The sequence below is a fragment of the Equus quagga genome, chromosome 15 (assembly GCF_021613505.1).
Source record: "Equus quagga isolate Etosha38 chromosome 15, UCLA_HA_Equagga_1.0, whole genome shotgun sequence".
Lineage (NCBI taxonomy): Eukaryota > Metazoa > Chordata > Mammalia > Perissodactyla > Equidae > Equus > Equus quagga.
Window position 1 is genome coordinate 76,398,079 of NC_060281.1, and position 16,502 is coordinate 76,414,580.

Below are 16,502 nucleotides of genomic sequence, written 5' to 3' on the forward strand. Positions count from 1 at the left end.
AAAACCAATACTATTTAAATGAATACCTATTTGAAAGGCACTTGTACTTTCAATACATTAACATCAATAGCTCCCAAAGGCCAACTGCAAAATCTAAGCCCCATAACAGCCAATAAAAGGAAGAAACAGTAGTGATAGAAAGTAGTCAGGTACACTGACCTACTCCCCCTCTTCCCATAAAGGCTTACACTCATGTGTCGCTTAACGACGGGGACACGTTCTGAAAAATACGTCATTAAGCGATTTTGTAGCTGTGCAAAAACCATAGTGTGCTTACACAAACTAGAGGTACAGCCTACTGCACACTTAGGCTGTATGGTACTTACCTTTTGGGACAACCATTGTACATGCGGTCCGTTGACTGAAACGTCATTATGTGGTGCATGACCACATTTGATATGATTTTATTTTATTCTCATTTACAGGGCAGATAAGACTATTTGTTCACCTTCCGATTTTCTAAATAGTAACAATCAATACTTAATGTTTAAACTGATCCTTTTAAATATCTTTTTGTCATTTTGAATCTGTTAATCAAATCAGTGAGCTCAAATAAATCAGATTAGTAAAAGCACTCCAATACTGTGGTGATTCAGTATTTGCATCAGTTTGGGGAAGTGACTCCTTACACCTCAGGAAACTTAACTTGCAAGTTTTCAGCTTCTACACCTGATCTGATTTAATGTGAATCAAGCTAGCACTGGTTTTTAATATAGGCTCAAACGGGTTTCTAAGCAAGTTGATTCGTTATTTGAAGAAGCACCAGGCTTGTCATTCTGCAGATACTCTTGATAATGACCCTTTATGCCCTGGTTTTTAGTCACTGTGTTTAAACACAGGAATATTTTCATCATATTTCATGAATAGTGATGAAACAAAGAAAGAACTCTTCAGATGAATTTTATAAAACCTCAGGGTTCCCATAAACTTCACATATGTCTACATACCCAGGGCTGACTAGCACCCTACAATAACCCGTATGCCAAGTCTTGGCCAGTAAGCATTATTTGACGTGGGCCATGCTCTATCCCCCTCACACATCACCACTACCCGCACTACCACTTAGCTCCCAGTCAGCCTTCTGCCCCAAACTCCACACCCTCATTTCCAGCCGTAACTCCCTAGGATGAGGAGGATTACTGGCTTATAAATTAGCTCCCTGAAATATGCAGAACAGAGTTGTGACCTGATCTGAAATGTGTAGGATTAGATTTTTATTCACACTGGATGTTGCCTAACCAATCCTGGTTCCATTTTGCAACTCTGCACATTTGTAAAATTCCCCTCTAATTAGTACAAGCAATTGGAGGAAAAAGATTAATAGAAAACCTGGCGCTAGAGTGCACCCAACACTGCAGGACACAAGTCGACTTATGTCTGCTGGGAAATGCAGTCAGGACTGGATGTGCAAGACAACTGCTTTTGAGTCTAAGGAAAAACAGCTTGAGTCTCTGAGGACAGAAGGAAGCTGAAATCATAGACATTTATTATAGAAAGGTCCTTAAAAATGATCTGGTCTAACTCCTTCATTTTCTTGACAAACTGTGGTGAAGAATTAGTTTAAATATTTCAATCAAAATATTCCAGTATCTGCTCTGTGCTGGGTATTAGTTCATGGATTAGATTTCGTACAGAGACTCCTGTAGTACACACATGAAACCTGCCTGTTTAGGACACACAGTTCACTTTGAAGCCTATAAAATGAACTGACAGGCAGTTTGAACAGAAATCTAAGTCCTGGAACCACCTGGAACCACAATTCAACATTGTGGCGCTCTACGTAAGTCACTTAACCTCTTATTTAACAAGCCAAGGGACCGACTGTCTTACCTCACAGTTCCTCCCAACTCCAATAACATAACAAATCAGATCCCTTTGTTCAAACAGATCAGCACTAAGTAGGTCGAAAGTCCACATTTGGAAACTAGGAAATTGAATTAAAATAGAAAGTGTTTAATTTTCCCTAATTTTATGGTATTAGAATCTTCTGAATAAAATATCAAAGAATACATAAGAGGCCATTCAGAGTGAATCTCTCTTGTGAGTGTGACAAGGGGGCCTGTGAAGGAGGTGAAGAGGGGGTTGCCTTCCAAACTGCCTGATTTTTTCACGGGCATGTATTACTTCTATAATTTTTCTAAAACAGCAATTTTAAAATAACTTACAAGGACTTAAATCACGGAAGGCAATGTGACGTAGCAGAAAGTACAATGAACTAGAAAAGGAGAGAAAAGATTTCCAGTCTGACTCTCTCTAGCTCTGTGACCTTGGGAAGTCTATTTGAGTTTCAACATTCTAGCTTTCTTATGAAAACAAAAATGAGTCTGCTCACTGTGTCACTATCCTGCTGGACTCAATTTTATATTAACTGGTCTTAGGTTACTTTTCTCTCATTTAGTCGTTCAGTGCACCCATCAACCACTGAAAGAACAGTAGGCATTTAACAAAAGTAAGAGAGAGTGCAAATTAATTTCCCTATAATGAAAATAATTAACAATCAAAAGAAATCTATCACAGTTCTGGAAATGTTTAATTTGCTGAAGAAAAAGAGAGAAGAGATAAAAGATAAACTTGGTGAAAACCCAAAATCCATTACTGAGAAAAGTAAATAAATATATATTCAGACCTTGAGCTCAAGGTTTTATTAGAACGCTTTCTAAACATATCTCAGTAAAGTGATTAAATAAAAAAATTATTCTCAATCACACAAACTACAATTCTGCTGGGGTTACGATATTGTCTTCTGCTTCTTACTGATTGATGGGGTATACTTTCTGTCTCTACATACTAACTCAATTATTGATCTACCTAATGATGGATCTGAATGCATGAAATTATTCTTTGCAGCTTAATATCCATCCTATATCAGAGAAAAATAAGGTTTGCTATCGCATTTGTCTTCCTAGCTTTGTGTGACCAATAACAGGGTCATGTGATCATCAAAGCAGCCTTCTCATAATTTATGATTAATACGTACCTCTTCATTGTAGTTTTCTCCCATTTTACATCCCTTGAATAAAATATGTTGTTAAATATTAAAACTTAAAGTCTCCTTAAGCATTTAAGCTATGCCCAATTTTTGAACTTAAAAGAATGCTCGTTTCTTACACCTCATCTAATGGATAAAATGAAAAAGAGGGGAAAATAACATTTTTTTCCTCCCTAATTCTATGTTTGGCTAAATGCTACAAATAAATTGTATCTTTTAACTTACTATTAAGCACCAAACAGTCACTGACTATTTAGGCGAAGCTTCAAGGAGCAGACAGAAAACCTCACCTCTCTGTACCCGAGTCTCTAGTCCTTTGATCCAAACATTCAAATTGATTTGAGATACCTGACTACACTAAAGATTTCCATTTGAAAGCTCTAGAGGAAGACGCAAACCACGTGACTACACAAGGGGGCCCTTGACAGAGCAGCTTCCAGCTCAGCCCCTTAGGACAGGTGCCCTGACCATTGCCTATTAACTGGGAGAAGGTGCAAGGATGGGAACTTCTTTCTTCTTCCTAAATATGCATTCAAATACCCTACTTGGGGCTTCACTGTGCAAGCAAGGTTCCTAACGGAAAAGCATGATTAGGAATCTCCTTCAAAGTCTTGAACACTGCCATCTCTGCAGTCTTCTTTCTGTCTGGTCTCCACAAATAGTTTTTCCATTGTTTGCAGTAAGACTTTCTAGCCCAGGAGCTAATTTTAGTTGTTTGTTCTTTATTATTTCACACTTAACATTGAGCCTCTACATTTTCTCTTTCTCTCCCTTTTTCATTTTTCAGAGGAAGACAGTACTGATTATTTGCTTGCTGAGATCAAGGGCAAGAGCCTTGGAAGCAAACTGATTAGCTCTGTCTCGGTAGCAGTGGGACCCTGGGCAAGTTACTTACTTATTTCTCCATGTCTCAATTCCTTTAAGTAAAACGAGAACTATCACTAATTTAACAGACTGCTGTGAGGAACGACAAGACACCAAGTACCTAACAAGCAGTATGCATAAAGGTCCTGCCCTGCTAGCAAATGCGCTCTTAGCTCTAGCACTTTCTACCTCTGTGTTACTGAAATTCTCTAGATCTCCATTTTCTCATCTGTAAAACCAAATAACACAAAGCTCCAGGTATGTAGTGAATACTGAAAATAATTTATGTAAAGCATTTAGCAGAGTATCCCAATAAATGTCAGTCCTAACTCAGAAATACTAACTCTCTTTCCTTCCAACTTGAAGCAGTGCTACCGAGTATCTCTAACTTACTTGCTCTTTATCCTCTCATTTGAACTGGGCTTTCAGCACACATCCAAACCTGTACTGTGGGCTCCAGGAAGCATGACTGCCTTTCTGCTGGTGCCTTTCCCTCAAACTTGAAGCAGATGCCAACTGATTAAACCCACACGGAAAGGCTATAGTGGCACGAGTGAGCACTATAAAAACATTCAGGTTAACACTCTCACAGGTTTTAGGTGCTTCTCAATTGCAATAATGGGAGATCAACTCTACCTTCAAAAAAGTTAACATAAGAGGTAAGAGCCTGCAGACTGTAAATGCCAAAATCCTTGGCAGGAGACAAAATAAAATAATACAAAAGACAATAACTAAAAACAGTTCCAAGCCACGTTAATGAAATCTACAGAAGCAAGGGGCCAAGAGCAAGACGAAAAGTCTATGCATGAATCGCCATAATTTAGAGGCCAGTTTGGAGTGGGCCCTCAAAGAAGCCTTGACTTTTCTGAGGTTTTTTTTTTTTTTTCTCTTAAGCTTTTTAAAAATCTTTAACTCTCAAGATAATGCTTATCTGTGGTTCTGGATTTTGCCATTCTGAAATTCTAACAGGCAACTATTTTAATTTTTTAGTCATTACTAGAACAAGGTACGTCTCTATCCTCAGGAACTATCACAATTCATCTAAGCTTCAATACTTCAGAACTTTATCAGGGTTCTAAACTTGCTATATTGATGCTACATGCTTTGGATTCCCAGAGCATACTTTTTGCCCACATCTGTTCACCAAAAAACCACTCTGGCATAAGGCAGTACACTGCCCAGAAGCAGAATTCACTCGCGGCAGCTCTCCACCACTAACAACACCTAGACCGTCTGCAGGTGTTTCTGAGTACACGCACACCACTTCAGTCACATGCAGACCCTACAAGGCAATTAATGCACCGTCTTTTACACATCTTGGGCCCTAGGCAGAGAGAAAGAGATGTAAAAGAATTTCTATGTAACTCTCTGGACCACTCGGGAGTCCTCGTACTACAAGTTCTCTCTCACATCTTCCTTGCTGCTATGCACACACTTGCTCTCCAGTGGGCCAACTCTCTCCTGGAGACACCATTGTCACTTGTTGTTATTGCTGTTTTTCTCCCGATGATTCTACTCCAAGGCACCCAAATCTGAGGTCTGTCAAAACACATTTAACTTCGTGAATCTTTCCCCTCCACTAGAACCCACATCAGTATCTCCCAGTTTTCACCTCTAGCACTGATTATTTCACAAACCAAGACACTAATTAGACACCGTGTCTTACCTCTAACTGCTTCAAGTGTTTATGTTACCTTCCTAATACTACTAACGTTCTTTGGCAGAACTTTGTCAAGTTATTTTACTCATGTCCACCAAATGTCAAAGTAAGATCATTTTAAAAAAACACAAAAAAACTATTGTTAGAAAAGCGACTCACAGAATATAGATAACAAATAAACTCTGAAATCAGCAAATCTGATCGAACAAATGTTCAGAGTGAATATAATGCATGTTTTTGCTTTCAAATAGTTCATAGTCCTATCTGCGTATATTTGGAGTGATCTTCAACATATCATCACTATCCGTTAAGTAAAATAAAGCAATGCAACAATGGGTAGAGTATGTATACCATTCAATACACTATCTGTATAGAAAAGGGAAATACATACATATACACTTGCATATGTCTGCATAAACTAATATCTGGAAAGATAAAAAGAAACTGATACTAGGATTTAATGCTAGAAGAGAAAGTGGCTAACTGGGCAAGGAGCGGAGAAGAGACTTTTCTATCTATACTATTTTGTGCTGTTTAAATTCTATACTATACACATGTATTTATCATTCCAACTAATAATTTAAATAGGATAAAATAATTACTTAGAGGGCTTGTCTGTTGAAGACATTTTCAGATATGTACATTTTAGTGAATTAACACAAGAATTAAAATGCTCTGCTGTGAATCCTCCACTTTTTAGCTGTGTGGATCTCGGCTAATCACTTAACCTATCTGGACAGCAATTTTCCTCTTAAGGGCAGAGGGAAGCAAAGTGAGGCCCAGGGCCAATTCCATCCTGTCACCTATTTTTTTGTCAATAAAGTTTCATTGGAACAATCTATGCCCATTTGCTTACATACTGCCTACAGTTTCTTTCATAGAACAATGTCAGACTTGACCAGTTTTGACAGAGACCATATGCCCTGTAAAGCCAAAAATATTTACAAAAGTAAGTTATTTATTTCAGAGATGTACACCATACTCTGACATAAAGCCTAAATTCTAGATTTTGAAATTATAAATAAGAAACAAAGGAGGGGAGGCAGTGCGCTACACTGAAATTGATATAATGCTTTAAGACCACTGAAATAAAGCTCAAAATTCTCCAGTTTATAGTCCAATTTTTTCTTTAAGTGAAACTTAACCTCTATAGTTATTTTCTTTTAATCTCAGCTAACACAGAAATACTTTAGCCAACTGTCTTCAAATATACATACTAAGGGGTTCCTTTGTTTTCTTACACTCTCAGTACCAGACACCACTTTGTAAATGATACTTGTCAATTTCAGTGGTACGTAATAATCCTTCAAATAGTGCCCAACAACGTTCTCTCTAGGCTCTACTGTGTGCAACCAACCAGAAAGGCCTCCTTCTTTCTATAAGGCATGTTAAGATCTCAAAATGTGTTGAAGCTGTTTCTACTAACAAGAATTGCAACTCACCGGCCAGCAATGGGGGACAAAGTCCAACAGGGTAACATATCCTTCCTACTAGGAATACTTGAACTAAAGGAACCATCACAAAGAGCCCAAATGCTCAAATGTAAAACTTGAACAAACCAATCATTCGATAATAAAGAATGCTGAGGAAAAACTCATGTAAAACTGATAATGAGAAGAATCGAAGATTTTAACACATTTATAAAATATAATATTTTAAAGGATTTAAGATAACAATGGTAAAGATAATGTTTCTGTTTTATGACGTAACTCAATATTTTATGTTAGATGACTTTTAAGACCTCATTTTCCATTTTGATCCTAGAGTAAACTAAATAGATTAACAACGGAAAGAAGTATGCTCCATTCAGTTCAACCAAACCTGAAATACCCTTTGTACTAGAAATTGTAACAGACGTTGAAGAGAACAAAGGGAAAAATAATCATGCAGACTGGATACCAAAGTAAGTATGATTCTGTTTTAAAGATTCAATTTAGGAATAATGTAGGAATGAGTAAAGGAAGAAGGAGATTAAATTCTCATCTTCCTTAGTACAAATTCAAGAGAAGAATAAAATTTTAAAAAATAAAAACAAAAACAAGAGTAGTAGTAACAACATGCTATTAATAAATTTAGAAGTAAAATGTCAGGAAAGGACAGCTAGAAAAGTTGCCTCAGGGAAGCAAGCAGCTCAAAGAAGAGAGATCAAAGTTAACTTGAGTTGCAAGGTAAGACAGAAGAGTGGGGGAAAAAGAAGGAGAACAAGAGAGAAAAGGACTCTAGACTATACTAGGATCGTGAAGGGCAACTCTGGCTGGACAAAGAGGCTTCTACTGGGGACCAGGTATGCCAAACAAAGTTTAGGTAACATCCTAAACACAAGTGACTCCATATTATGTTCTTATATGGGAGAGTGTCTCACCAAAAGTAGTAATAACAAAACCACATACAGGGCAGAGTGACCAGAAACAGGAAAAACTCCAAGTCAGAAGACCCAGACAGGCAGAAGACCAGATATGAAGCTACAACAGCAAGGAGGCTTCACAGTTACAGAAGTTAATTTCACCTTAGCACTCACATCTTGCCATATTCTTTAACCATAAATATTAAGCTATTATACTGCAACCTTATACAACTGCTAATAAAACCCTAAATGAAGTATATTATCACACTCTATTGAGAGGTCCTCAGATGCAAACTTAATATCACCACCTCCACTACTAGCGCAACCAAGCACCATTACAACCACCACCACATGTTAGGTTCTGTGCTAGCCACTTTACGTATGCTATCTTATTTAATCCTAAACCATCTTAAAAACAATCTCCATTCTACAAAAAAAGCAAATCTAGGCTCAGTAATTTTAAGTAGAGAACTCTATTTGGTTCTTTCTTTGCCCTTGTCGCCTCCTGGACTTTCCTTCCTCTTACTCTCCTCTCATTTCTCATCCTACCTCATTCCCTAAAGGAAATTAATAAGAACTGCATAGGAACATTTTTATATGTTTTAAGAATGTCTCAGAACAGGGCTTTATACAAATGCCAACTCAGAAGAGAAATAATGAAGATCTTTCATGCCTTTAAATTTTTAAAAATACATTTAATGTTTATAAATTTGGGGGCTGAATCTATAAACATTAACACCTTAAAACAGTATACAGTACAAAATCATTAATAAATCAGGAAAAATTCACATCAAACACTGGAATCACTGAGAAAATAGGTATCATTTCTTTAATCAATTAAGTAAAATATTGAAATGAAAGTCTCCTACCACAAAGTGAGTCAGCCCCAGAGGCTGAACAATCCCATTTTAATAGACAAACAATGTCAATCTAAATGAAGCACAGCCAACAGCAGGGCATCAAAGCCATGTGAAGTTTCCTCTTCAAACACTCCCCAGGTTCCTCTTCGGGTACTAACAAAGCAGCTCCTTCCAAACCAACACCGCTCTCCCTCCAAAGAGGAACAAGCATCAATTCAGAGGAAAGTATTAAAATCTGCTACAATACTAAGTTACCAAATGCAGGGACTGACAGTTTCCCTTTTGTTGTTGTTGTTTTTGTCTTTTGTTTTGACACAACTTTTAGCATGAGGGCGACTGAACCACAGAGGATAGCTAAAACTGACAGAAACCCCACCTCCAGTCTTACTGGCTTAAAGAACCAAAGGATTAGGTTTAAAAAAAACCCACCACGTCCAGGAAATGAGAAAGGAAACCCTGGAAAGAAGGAGTCAAAGATAAGAACTCTGCTCAAGTCTCTGGGTGAATTATGTGCCTGGCAGACCTAGCCCAGCTAAGACTAAATCAGTGCTTCTCAATCAGGGGCAATTTGGCCTCCCACGGGACATCTGGCAATATCTGAAGACATTCTGGGTTGTCACAACTGAAGGAGGAGGGTGCTACTGGCATCGTGTAGTTAGAGGCCAGGAATGGTGCGAAGCATGCTACAATGCACCAGACAGTCCCCTATAACAAACAATATCCAGCCCATAATGTCAGGAGTCCTGAGGTTGAGAAACTATAGGCTAACAACAGTCAAGAGATTTTACCTGCTACCCAACACAGGAAGCAAAGAGTTTGGAGTTTTGAGTACAACTAAAGTTAACTATCTGCTTAAAAAAAGCAAAAACAACTAAATCAATATTCTTCAGAGAAATATAACAGAATCCAGAGTCTTTATATCATTTACAATACCCAAAATATAATTCAAAATGATTTAGCAGATGAAGAAACAGCAAAACCTACCCCATAAACAAGAGAAAAGACAACCCAATGGAGATAATCCAGATATTTTATTTATTACCCAAGATTTTACAGCAATTATTGTAATTATGCTTAAGGACATAAAACAAAATGCGCTCATAATGAATAAGAAAAATAGAAAGTCTCAAGTGAGAAATGGAAATGATAAAAAAGATCCAAGAGAAATTGTGGGAAAATTACCATATCAAAAATAATATACACATTAGCCAATTATTTTTAGTCTTAGTGCTTCTTTCAGACTCTGTCTTCTTTTATGTCCATGCCGTAATGATTTTCACTAAATCTTGACTATAATTACATCAAAACTAAATGGAGGTGAAAAGCATGATATCTTTTAAACAACCATTTATTAGAAAACCAATGGTTTACCTAAATGTGTCATGATAATATTATACCTTTTAGGATTAATAATCTAGGTAGTAGAAATATATATTAGACTATAACAAGAAATTATAGATAATCTCAAGAGCGTCATATTTTTGAGCCATTCTAGAGAACTAATTTATGCTTAGTGTGGCTGAAATTTTCCAATTTAAAATTAAGAAAATGTCCCCCTATCTCCTTCACAAATAGTCTACAAAGTCTCATTTTGTAAATAATGACATAATAGATGTGTTAATGAAAAAAAAATAGTACTATAATAAAAATAGGAGCAGTCATTTCCCTGAGACATGTCTGTTTTTACCCTGCCATAAAAATTTCCCACATACTATTGATATGCCATGAGAAATTATGAGTGGAAATTACCTTCCAGGCATATATATTTTTATGCTTTTTCTAAACTCTAAGACACTTCAGCAAAGTACCTTGAATTAAGCTACATTTACAAGGCAGGAGACATATAAGTACTCAATTTAAAAAGCAGTTAATTTCCAGAGAAATCAGTTTCATTAATCTATGAGAATAATCTAGTCGATATACTATGATATACTTCTATGGTGCTTAGACTAAGTCCATAAGGTTTACATGATCAGAGAGACATACTATGACTGACATCCTAAATGAGACAAGAGACATGACCAAATTGAACAGTACTTCCTTCACACTACCAAAACGTTAATAATTTGAACCTCTATTCATTCAGGTCCTGACCCTTTAGTTGACTTTTTTCCAACAAGGGAAGTGGCCTTGAGCTAAGACATCTTAAGCAAAGTTCAAATAGGTGGTCAGCTATGTTATAAAACTAAAGGACACGTCAAATTAACTCCCACTTGGTACCTAAAATTTCCTCTCCCCTCTTCCTAATATGACTATGAACATCATTACTGAAGTTAACACAATCTCTTTCTCCAGACATGTTCTTTAAAATTTTATACCCTTTGGAAGAATAATAGCAAATCCCTTGGATTGGTGGATAAAGGAGTTACTTTCTGTTTAAAGCAAAACCAAACACAATGAAGACAATATGCTCCTGGTGGTAGAGAAAGAAAGAAGTAAAAATACATACAGATACATATACGCATACACACACCCCTTTTACACACACACACACGGAAAGAAAGAAGGAAAGAGATACATGTGGACATGTCTAGATTTAAAATTTTCCTAGAATCAGAGAATCTGGAAGATGAAAGACAAGGCAGCTAGAAATAATAAATGCTAAAACTAAAGTCCAGAGGGATTCAGTAAGTCCCACAAAGTCAAATAGTTAATGGAAGATCATCCATATTTCTGCATGGATGGTCTGGCCAACAAGGAGAGCTTTGTTTTCAGCTTAGTTTTAGTCCTCTATCAGGAATAAAAAAAGGAATTACAAAAATGATATTTACCCAACCTCTCTAGTATGTTAAAAACAAGGTATATCTCTTACTGTAAAGTGTTTCAAATCCTTCTTGAAAGCAGACAATATATATTTAAATATATTTTATTTTAAAATAAGAAAATGAATGATTGATGTTGAGGATATAAGTTTTTATTGTATACTTCTTAGACCACCAATAGCAAAAATGAAAACTAAAAATTAATGGTGATAGTTTCTTTTTGGTTATTAAGGAAAAAGAAGAGAAAGAACAAAAAAAAAAAACAAAAAGGGCTACCTGGAAAACATATAGCTGTTTAACTGTCATCACCTCTGATTCAACTGGTCCTTCAATTTAACATTCTCTCTTCTATGCATCATGTTTATGAAAGTACAAAGCCTGGTATATGACAGACCCTTTTAAAAACCATAGAGAGTTATCACTTAATTTTACCACAGGCTCTTATTAAATGTTTGTCTCTTCCTTCCTACATGCAACAGATTTTCACTTTGCAGCTACCTGTAACAAATACAGCAAGAACTCTACATTCAGTATCTTCATTACAACTCCCATTTGTAACTCAAACTACTACAATCTGAAATTCACTCCAGTGAAGCTGCTCATGTTGTAGTCACCACGACTACATAACTGCCAAATGCAATAGCTCCTTTAGTATGCATTTTACATGGCCTCCATGGCACACACAGCTGACTGATCCCGAAACAATGCATGGTCTTAGCGACACCACTCCTCCTGGTCCTCATTGCCCATTGGCCTTTCTTAGTCTCCTTTGCGGATCCCCCTCCTCTGCCCGTCCTGTAAATGCTGACGCTCCCCAGGACCCTAACTCCATCCCTCTTCTCACTTTGCACAGTTTTCAAATATACTCAAGTGACGAAATATATAATATCTCTTGATATATGTTCCATCAGCTAAACTAGCAGAAAACGACTATATATTTTATAGATTTACCAAAAAAATGCTGTAAAACTATTATGCATGGTAAGTCCAAAGTGTTCCATTAATATTCTCTTATGGATTTCCCATAGCTAGTCCTTATTAACATATAAGTCACAAAAGGCACCACATATGCAAAGTAAATTTATGAGGAAAACTGAAAAGTTACCACTATAATCTTATTTTTCTGCACTAGGAAGAGACTCCCTTGACCTTTCACACTAGAAGTATCTGTTTACAAGTCAGCTTACCCTCTCCAGGAGGGATCTCTTTCCCTGTCTGTTCATCTTTGCATCTCTAGAAGGAAACACAGATGACTGGGCTAAAACAAGGAGAGGACAGGAAAGAGGAGGATGGGGAGAAAAGTGAGAGGGGAAAGAGAGGGGAGGGTGAGGAAACAGAGGGAAGGGAAATTTTAAAGTACTAAAAAATAGTCTCCTACATCCAAATATTTCATCAGTTACACAAAATCCATTTTTTACCATTAAAACCAAAAGGCATGGGTATTTCTTCAATATGTATGTTAGGTAGCATAAGAACATAAAAAAAGAAATAATTCTAGGGGCCGGCTCCGTGGCCGAGTGGTTAAGTTTGCGCCCTCTGCTGCGGTGGCCCAGGGTTCAGATCCTGGGCGCAGACACGGCACCATTCGTCAGGCCACGCTGAGGTGGTGTCCCACGTCCCACAACTAGAAGGACCTGCAACCAAGATATACAACTACGTACAGAGGGGTTTGGGGAGACAAAGCAGGAAAAAAAAAAAAGAGAAAGAATTCTAGACTTAAGAGTAGAGAAAAGTTCCAAATGAAACAGTATAAAAGCAGTCAAAATAAGGTATTTCCAATTCTCTGTGTGTGCACATGCGCACGTGTATCAGCTGACAGCACACACAAAAGTAATCAGAATATCTGAAAATATGTGAGGCTATCTGGAGTATCATCCAAGAGCAGGGCAGATTTGCCCATGAGGAAGAGATGGCTAATTAATCCAGAAGATGCACCAGCAACTTGGTCTTTGTGTTAACTCAGCTACTGTAACACCTGATACCAGAAAACATCAAAGGTCCAAACTGTTTGCTAAAAATGGCATTCAAAGACTAAAGAATATAGACTTCAAATTCTGAGGTAATCAAATGTGGGCTGCAACTAGATTAAAGTAGAAAACGAATACCTTTCCAATAGAAAGAACCTCTGTGATTTGAATAATTTCTAAATTATTTTAGAAGAATATATTTTTCACTGGTTTGTTTTTAATCATATTCTGGAAGCAAAGGCTTTTTCAAGTTCAACATACTTTAGAAACCAGCAATTCTGTTATGTTTGATGTTAGTTGTCACAATTCTGTGGGATAAAGCTGAAGTTTTCTTCCCCATTTAACACATTCCCAAGGATATGAGTAAGAAAAGACATCTTACTATAGGAAAAACATTATATGAATAAATTTATTTTATGTTTCTGGGCCTGCCTGGTCAAATACATATATATATACACACACACACACACACACACACACAATAACTTTTCTAAAATTATCCTTAGCATCATCTCTTATCAAATATTAACACCTTTTTAAGACTTCATGAGCAAATGGTTTCATTCTGCTATCAATACAGAGAGAAATTATAGCTCAAGAAATTATACGCTATTACTCCAACATGTGAAACCTATTCATCAATATATTCATTTGTCCCCACTATTGGGATAACTTTAGCTACATAAAATATGCAGTGTGTTAGGTTGTATTTTAAAATTATTGAACAAATGTATCATATGTTAGTATTACTTTATACTTAGAATACTATTCCTGAAAATATATTCCTTTTATTTGTATCTAATGGTGTCAAATAAGAGCATTCCTAAAAACATTAATTTGTACCTACAATTTGTTTAGCACTGGGCAGCAAATTTTCCTCTCCATTGGTCACCAAATTGATATGCACACAAAACAAAATTAAGATTAAAGAAAATTTATTTTTGGTTTTTCTCAACTAAATTATAAACTAGCCACACAAATTATCTCATTTAATCTTCAGAATAACCTTCTAAGATAGTAATTACCAATATCAACTCAATAGCAGCAAAAAACGAAAGTTTTGAGTCCAGAAAAAACTACACAACTTGTCCAAAAGCAAGCAACTTGTAAAGAGAGATATGGGATGTGACCACACATCTTCTAATTCTAAATGCCCTCCTCCATAGCATCACCCTGTCCATCCAAAATGACTTCGCCACTAGGATCTTGTTCCAACATCCCAAAAGAGGTTCTATTTTCCACTCAGAGAATAAAAGTAGAAAAGTCATGACAACTAAAAAAGTTGACTATAGCAAATGCCAACTTTTTAAATTTAATCTTTGATTTAAAATTTTTCTAACTGTTAATGTCTTCTAAAATATTTTTTCAAAATCACTAACATTTCTACACTACAAGAAAACAAAGTTCTACATTCAATCATGAGTAGAAAGTCTAAAAATAATAAAATAATTCAATTTCATTCTCGGAAATCAATAGCCTCCTAGTGATACAAAATCAAATTTCCAAATATATTACAGGTATTATTTCATCTGGTTTGCTAAACTTAACAAGACTTTTGGGATCAAAATGAAGTGTAAAGATATACAAACTCTTCATAAAATAGATAACTACATTTGACTTTTAAACATTATTTTTTACTATTAAAATACCAATTTCTACTCCTTCAATTCCTATTTTATTTCTACATTTCCTCTTCAACCTCAAATTCCTATCAAATCAATCACACAAATGCCTGTTATGTGTTCACCAAAAGTTTTAGGACTGGCTCAGTTAGTCCACTGGTGACCAGCTGTGAGAATGCACACTAAGCATGGAGAGGCAAACTAAGAATGGTAAAGATCACTGTGGTAAAGTAGCTCTGTAGTTAACCATTCAGACTCATAAACACAAAAACCAAAACTTCAGCCACTAAGAAAACCTAAGTCCTCTGTAAATTTAAGGAGAACACTAAGATTAAAACAAAAAAAAATCCGTGAGACATATGCATTAGGTTAAACCAAATATAAATAAAAGAAAAGAAATTCCTCTTCCATCAATCAGAGCACTTGTCAACAAAATCACACTTTTGCACACCCACGCAAACTCAGACCTTCCTAAAAGCATTAGCACCCCTTTCAGGCAAACAAGAACATGCAGTCAGGTGTCGCTTAACGACCGGGATACTACACACCCAGGCTCTATGGTGCTAATCTCACGGGACCACCGTCGCATATGAGGGCTGTCATTGACTGAAACATCACTATGAGGAACATACTGTACATAATACCTACGTTTTATTGAAATAGAATTTTTTATAAATCCTAAAGGATTTTAAATGTACTAAAAAGGAAAAATATTACAAGGAATTTCATAGCGATTTGGCAAAAAAAAGCCATTCCCTAATTTGTCTGATTTGAAAAAAGAAATGCCAATTTTCATAAATTAGGTTTGGTTAATGAGGAGAATCCACAACCACTTCATCAAAGCTTTAAGAAATACAGGTTGGAGAGAAGGCTGCTAATTAACTCTCTGGTAGGAACAGGGAACTTAAGAAAGTAAAGGTTCCAAAAGAGACAGGAGTTCCAGTTGAAATTCTGGCAAAGTACGTAAAAGATGTAAGCGCAAGCCTACCATATAAGGCTTCAAGAGCTCTTATTTGCATCCTGGAGCTGGGATCCCTAGCTTAGGACAAGTTCACAGACAGTAAAATAGGATCAAGACAGTGTACCCTGCTCTCCTGAAATGAAACAGTCTCCATCAACTTATGATACTAATTAAGTCTATGCTGTGTTCAGAGGTAAGTGAGGTAAATATTCAACTTTGAGGGTTTTGGTTTTTTTTGCTGAGGAAGATTCGCCCTTAGCTAACATCTGCCACCAATCTTCCTCTTTTCTTCTTTGGTTGAGGAAGATTAGCCCTGAGCTAACATCCATGCCAATCCTCCTCTATTCTGCTTGTGGGTCGCCACCACAGCACAGCTGACAAGTGGTATCTGTCTGCGCCTGGGATCCAAACCAGTGAACGCGGGCCGTCAAAGCAGAGCACGCAAACTTCACCACCACACCACAGAGCTAGCC

General features: G+C 36.6%; 1 protein-coding gene across 2 annotated transcripts in view; it reads right to left on the reverse strand.

Annotated features, from left to right (window-relative positions):
* MED13L (mediator complex subunit 13L) overlaps window positions 1-16,502 on the reverse strand; it is a 282,014-nt gene that overhangs the window by 107,503 nt on the left and 158,009 nt on the right. The window lies entirely within an intron of this gene.